The sequence below is a fragment of the Aethalodelphis obliquidens genome, unplaced genomic scaffold, assembly GCF_003676395.1.
Source record: "Aethalodelphis obliquidens isolate GAN/ISIS:26980383/991018 unplaced genomic scaffold, ASM367639v1 scaffold6, whole genome shotgun sequence".
Taxonomy (NCBI): domain Eukaryota; kingdom Metazoa; phylum Chordata; class Mammalia; order Artiodactyla; family Delphinidae; genus Aethalodelphis; species Aethalodelphis obliquidens.
This window is the reverse complement of record NW_020837950.1, coordinates 21,898,195-21,906,141: the sequence shown is the minus strand read 5'-3', so window position 1 is coordinate 21,906,141 and position 7,947 is coordinate 21,898,195.

Here is a 7,947-nt window from a genome sequence, read left to right as displayed (position 1 = left end):
AATAGGTTGTTTAAAGAGGTTCAGTCATATTCAGATTAGATTCACATTCTGATCTACCAAATTTTATCATGGCTCCTTTAAATAGGGATCATGCTTGCAACCCTTTAGAGGACAATGAAGAACAGTGGTTTCTTGCTAATGGACGGTTGCATCAGTGAATACATTAGGAATAGTATGGTAGATATAGTTAATGTGTAGATGAGTTTTGTCTAGTGCTATCTGCAATATATTTTAAGTCTGTGCTTAAAATTGTAATTCAAGTCTTTGTAAAGCTTAAATATTCAAGACTACTGCAAAAGATCAAAGCCTCCCTGTAACAGATTGAACCGTGTTCTTCCAAAGTTCATATGTTGAAGCTCTAACCCCAATGTGACTATATTTGAAGATAGTGCCTTTAGGGGGGTAATTAGGGTTAAATGAGGTCATAAGGGTGGTATCTAAACCGAATAGGAATGATATCCCAAAAAGAAGAGGAAGAGACACCAGAGATATCTCTCTCCTCTCCACATAAGCACAGAGGGAAGGCCATATGAAGACACAGCAAGAAGGCAGCCATCTGCAATCCAAGGAGAGGTCTCACCAGACACCAACTCTGCTGTTACCTTGATCTCAAACTTCCAGCCTCCATAACTGTGAGAAAAATAATTTCTGTTGTTGAAGCCACCCAGTCTTTTGTACTTTGTTATGTCAGCCTGAGCAGAGTAATACACTCTTTCTCAATTAAAACAGATCTTTATATTTTCCTCATGGACTCTGGCTTTTTACCCATTCCATTTTACTTTGTTGTTAGGAAGTGCATGATGGTTGTCTTCCTGGAACCTAATTAGAGTCTGTAAATCATTTTAATTAGACCTTTTAATAAAATATTGAGTAATGGAAAATTCATTATGGCCAAACCCTATAAAAATGATAATTAGGAGTTTACTAATCCTTCAATAATATTTATGCTTGTTTTATGTGCTTAAAATAAACTAAGTGATAAATATTTTTTAAACTCCAAGTGCATTCTGAACATTTGTGTCTAGACTTAGAAAAATTGAGAGCAAATTGAGATGAAGACAAATTTCTATGTAAGGTACATTAGGGTCTGCATGGTTCTGCTTTGCATGCACTTGAAAATTAATATTATTGCAAAATGGAAAAGCAATGGGACCCTAAGGTAAACTATGGACTTGGGGTGATTATGATATATCAATGTAGGTTCATCAATTGTAACAAATATACCTCTCTGGAGAGGGGTAAGCTATGCATCTCTGGGGCAGGAGATATATGGGAAATCTCTATATCTTCCTCTCAATTATTTTTCTGTGAATCTAAAACTGCTCTAAAAATTATGTATTATGTATATATATCAACCTATTTCAATAATTCAGAAATTTCACAAAAGCAACTAATAGTCTCATAATGATAATAGCATGCATTGATAATGTTAAATTTTCACCGACCAAAATTAAGAGTGCCATAAGCCATAGGGAGAATAAAAGAGCAATACGTAGTATAGTTATTACCATGCAAATAAGTGGATAGCCATTATTCCTAAAGCTGTTTTGTCATTGTAGTTATTCTAAAACGCATATCAGGTCTGAATTGTTGGCTTTTTTGATATTGAGCTCCATGAGCTGTTTGTATATTTTGGAGATTAATCTTTTGTCTGTTGTTTCATGTGCAAATATTTTCTCCCATTCTGAGGGTTGTCTTTTCATCTTGTTTATGGTTTCCTTTGCTGTACAAAAGCTTTTAAGTTTAATTAGGTCCCATTTGTTTATTTTTGTTTTTATTTCCATTACTCTAGGAGGTGGATCAGAAAAGATCTTGCTGTGGTTTATGTCAAAGAGTGTTTATCCTATGTTTTCCTCTAAGTTTTATAGTGTCTGGTCTTACATTTAGGTCTTTAATCCATTTGGAATTTATTTTTGTGTATGGTGTTAGGGATTTTTCTAATTTCATTCTTTTACATGTAGCTGTCCAGTTTTCCCAGCACCACTTATTGAAGAGGCTGTCTTTTCTCCATTGTATGTTCTTGCCTCCTTTGCAAATGAAAACTACAATGAGGTATCACCTCACACCGATCAGAATGGCCATTATCAAAAAATCTAAAAACAGTAAATGCTGGAAAGGGTGTGGTGGAAAGGGAACCCTCCTGTACTGTTGGTGGGAACGTAAATTGATACAACCACTATGGAGAACAGTATGGAGGTTCCTTAAAAAACTAAAAATAGAACTACCATATGACCCAGCAGTACCACTGCTGGGCATATACCCTGAGAAAACCATGATTCAAAAAGAGACATGTACCACAATGTTCATTGCAGCAGTATTTACAATAGCCAGGACATGGAACCAACATAAATGTCCATCGCCAGATGAATGGATAAAGAAGATGTGGCACATATATACAGTGAATATTACTCAGCCATAAAAGGAAATGAAACTGAGTTATTTGTAGTGAGGTGGGTGGGCCTAGAGTCTGTCATACAGAGTGAAGTTAAGTCAGAAAGAGAAAAACAAATATAGTATGCTAATACATATATATATAGAATCTAAAAAAAAAAATTTGTACTGATGAACCTAGTGGAAAGGCAGGAATAAAGACGTAGACATAGAGAATGGACTTGAGGACACAGGGGGAGGGGGAAGCTGGGACGAAGTGAGAGTAGCATCTCCATATATACACTACCAAATGTAAAATAGTTGGCTGGTGGGATGCAGCAGCATAGACAGGGAGATCAGCTCTGTGCTTTGCGATGACCTAGAGAGGTGGAATAGGGAGGATGAGAGGGATGCTCAAGAGGGAGGGGATATGGAGATATATGTATGCATATGGCTGATTCACTTTGTTGTACAACAGAAACTAACACTGTATTGTGAAACAATTATACTCCAATAAAGATCTATGAAAAAAAAAACACATTTTATGCACCAATGAAATTATAACCTCTGTCTCAAAAATGTAATTTCTGAGATTTCTGACTATATCTTAGTGGGAAACAAGATGAAATGGGTTAAAAAATGATTTCGTGCTAAGAGTGATTGGAAATGTTATAGATTAGTGAGAATGGTGCATAATTTGAATGAAGGACATAGAAATGTTGGGAGTAAAAGGAATAGTTTACTCATGAATCACTGTGGTAAAAAGGCCTCTAAGAGGGGAAGGAACTGGTCAATGTCTCAGGACAACAAATGAGATATGGGGAATTTATGTTTAAAGAGACTTTCTCTTCAGAGGAGAGAAACCGATAAGCAGTGAAGTTATATATTCTAGAATAAGAAGAGTAAAATTCTGCCTAAGGTTTTGGCTGATTGGGTAATAGGAACCGGGTAGAAATCTGACATAAAACCACACAACTATTTTCAACCCAAGCTCCTGTTAACACCTAGACAAGGAAGGCTTACTGTATTGGGATCCAATGTTCCCTGTCTAGAGTACACATTTCTTCACTTTTATAGCATCCTGTTGTATACATTCTCATAGGTTCTACCACATTGCATTGAAATATTTTTTTTCTAAATTCCTGTCATTCTTATAATTTCATATTCCTCCAAACACTAATGAGTATGATTTATTTGTCTTTCCAGCACAGGCACATGCACATGAACTGGTGGTCAATAGGTGCCCAATCAGTGTTTAGAGAAGTAAACTGTAAATTCATCTTGTAATTAACTAAACAACTATTTCCCCATCCCCTTTGGACATAATATAGAGAAATGGTGTTTTTATAAAATTTCAAAGACATTAGATTTAAAGAATGAAGACATCTAAAATCCAAAAGGGTGCTAGAGATAAGTGGGCAATCTACTTTTTCTTCTTTAAAAATTTTTTTTAGCCATGGTATTTTATAACTTTATACTTATTAATCTATTTATTAAACCAAATTTTTTGATTTTGGGGTTCTAAATGAACTTTTGCACTAACGATTGATTTAGTTATTGGCTTTTTATATCTATGCTTATCTATAAACAAATATAAATCTCTACTTGTATTCTATGCTTCTAGCCTTTACTATACTGTTAAGATGTTGAGTGAATCATTAACTGAAGTACTTAAATGTCAGGATCAAGTATTTCAATGATATTAATTAAAAATTAAAAAAACAAAACTCACTACTTCTTAAGCCAGCCCTCTTCAATTTATGAAATGGTCTAGGTTTTTATAGAATGGTGAAATCTGTTTTCCCTTTTCATTTCTTTTTATTCTTTAAATATTTGTTTGCTTGTTTAATTTTTATTTCTTTTATTGTGAATTATTAAGAAATTTGCAATAAATATTTGAAATATAAAAATACTCATACTAGGGGCTTCCCTGGTGGCGCAGTGGTTGAGAGTCTGCCTGCCGATGCAGGGCACACGGGTTCATGCCCTGGTCCAGGAGGATCCCACATGCCGCGGAGCGGCTGGGCCTGTGAGCCATGGCCACTGAGCCTGCGCGTCCAGAGCCTGTGCTCCGCAACGGAAGAGGCCACAACAGTGAGAGGCCTGCGTACCGCAAAAAAACAAAACAAAACAAAAAAAGCAAAAAAAACCCCAAAACTCATACTATACAAGTCCTCTAATATTATTGTTTCAGATTATACAATATGTATGTGTGTGTATTAATTGAAACTAAACCTATGGATACAGGAGGAAAAGGTTAGCTGGGTACACTTTCATCAGATTATTACCTCACTCTATTTCTCCCCAGAATTAACCATATATTACATCGGTTGTTCATTCTTCCATCAGTCATAATTTATTTCTTCAAACAAATACTTGCTGAGTACCTATTATAAGCCAAACATTCTCTTAGACACTGTATGGAGTGCAGAGGACAGCATCTATAAAATTTACAAAAATAACATAAGTGTATGTAATCATAAAAATGTATGTTTTCATGGCTTTGAAATATTTAAATGATATAAACATATATATATTTCTATTTCTCTTATATTTTCAGCAACTTTTAAAATTGTTTTCTAAATTTAAAGTTTTTGAGAGGTTTACAGGTAAAAGACATTCCTGTGGGAAGCTAAAAGAAAAGGAAAAGAGTGAATCTGGCCATATATATTTGCTTAAGTATACATTTTGTCAGTGGTGGAGAAAAGATACACGAGCATGGAGGGAAGTGTTGCACTAGTCAGTTTTAACACACATTCCTAAGCCTCATTTCTGATATTACCATTGTTTATATTTGCTTTTTTCCATTTGTAACTTTTGTTATTTTACTATTGTATGTTTTCTTACAAGTGGCCTTAAAAATTTCCTAAAATTATATTGAAGAGGAAAACTAATAAATTAAGCATTAACATATATGTATGTATGTGTATATATGTATAATATGTATTACACACACACACACACACACACACACACACACACACATATATATATTTTCCCCCCCTCCTTTTCTTGCCTTTAAAGGGACTATTTCTGCCAGTGAAAGTCACACTACCAGGAATATATGTGGACCAGATAGGATCATATTACATCTAATTTTATTATTATTATTTTATAAATCCCATACTGAAATGAGTATCATAATAGTGATCAGGAGTCTTAGCTGCTAATCAGCAAGAGACAGATTAAATAATATCTAAAATATACATTCTGTTTTATGTCTCTACTGAAAACAATAACTTTCTGAAATTTTAAAATTTCATAAGCTGCTTGCTATAATATTTCAATGATGTTTTTCATGATTTTGAAATTAAACCATTTACTAAAATGATTAAATTTAGAATGATTTTTTCAGCTTTGAAACCTACCCTTTAAAACAGTGCAAATCCATATTATGATTAAATAAGCAGGCTAAAAGGTGTGAGAAGAAAACTATTTATTGTATTCATATATTGGCAGTCTTTTAATTATACAACTGGTGAAACCAGAGGGATTGTTTGCTCTGTTTTCTTTTAATAGAACAATTTTGAGAATCAAAAATAGTGATGGTCTTTGCAAAACAAAGAACTGATTACATGTTTAGTCAATAAATAAAGAATGGCTGGTTACATGTTATATTTTGTTCATTTATTTCCCCAGCTGCATTTACAAGGTTTCCTTTGAAACTGCAGTAAAATGAGATGGTCTCTGGGTAGAGAATAGAGAAAATAGTGTTTTCTCTTTTCATAATGGTCCAGCACTGCATTGCATGATGTACAAGCAGGCACTGAGTTGCAAGGCGATGAGGGCACAAAGGAAAGATTTCCTATGGTGGAGGTTATAATCTACTTTAAGAAGGTTCTCAAATGAGAGGGACTGGCCTGGATGTGTGCACAAGGGGCAGCCTGTGGCAGGTATTGAAGAAAGGGCTGCTAGGAAATGTGCAAATAAGAGAAAAAGAAAAAGAAGGACTATGACCTTCCAATATTTTCCCTTTCTCAAGGATTCTATTCACCATCCTCTTAACAAACATATCTGCTAACATTTCCTGGTCATTTATATAAGAAAACCAGCACAAGGACCTAGTCAGGAAAAGTGTCTATCCTAGGACAGGACCTCACACCAACTCCCACAGTCATTCGTAACCAGAAGAAAGCTTCAGCCTGTTACCCTGACTTCATTTGAGCTTGAATATCAGAGTATTCATGTTGGAGAAGAAAGCATCTAGCTCATTTGCAGTAAAGTGAACTGTGCTTGAATATTGTGCTAGAAAACCTACTGGTTTTCTGCTATTGGCTGAATTAAAGTTGCCCCCTTAGCTCTCAACAACTCTCATCATTCGAAGGTAGACTAAGTAGAGAAAAGATCATTTTACCAAATGGACTTTGGTCCCACTACAAATCGGTAGTTTCTGCATGAAATACTGAGGCTCAGCACTGAAGCAGAGTCTGACCTGGAGAAAAGAAGGAAATGACCCTACTGTAAGCCAGGGGGACTCAGCTTACTTCTTTCTGGTTTAGGGGAAAGTATCAAACACACAAACAATGAAACAAGGTATTCACAAAATAAATAAATAATAATAATATTAAACATGTCAACTGCTTGTTTGACCAAAAACAAACATGGATTAAGCTAAGCAGACTGTAAGTGCACTCACCCCCGCCCCCCAACACACACACAAAGACAATTTCCTGATCAGAGAGATTGTAGCAGTAGTTTAACTACTAACATAGTTCCTCTTCTGTATTTTATGATTTATATTCAAGAGATATTTTTCTGGGTGACTTAAAACTGAGAAAAGAAAAATACACATACATACCTAAGATGATATAACATGGGCAAAGTTTTAGCTGAATATTTTCAATATTCTTATCATCAGAAAATATGAGAAAATAACAGTGATCTGAATCCTTTATTTTCCATTTCTTTTTTGTTTCTTTTTCTTGCCTTCCTCCCTTTTCGATAGCAGACTTGCTCTTTTTGTACTATAGGTTCTACAAGGAGAATCCTACATATTTTTTCAAGTGTAATCAAAAACTTTTTTGATAATATGCTATTAGATTTTTATATTTACACAAACATATATATATATATATATGGATATATCTCCAGCTGTACATTGAATAGACATAACAGTTAATTTGAAAAATTTAAAAGACTTGAGATTGTATTAGATATTTTATATAGCTGGTCCATTTAAAACTGATTTTTTGGAACAAATACCATTCCATCATAGAGGTCTGTGAAGCTGAGATCTGAGATTTCAAGTAAATGCAATTTTTCTACATTTTTATGAGAATCAAAGATTTTCATTGTGATTCAAACAAGAATGACAAAGGTGACTTAAGGGTTTCATTTTTGGACTTTGCAGGGAGTGCTTTCTTTGTTACATAGCCTTAAAGATCTCCCTTTCTATAAATCTGACAGTAGATTATTTGCCTTAAATCTAAGAAGCCTAACCATTTGGAATTTAAAAGTCCTGCATCAGTCTGACTTGGCACCATACTGGGATGAGTCAAAAGGCCAGACACTGTCTCATTGGGAAAGAAAATTATCATGTCTGAGTACCAGGAATAACGATTCTAAATATGGATGGGT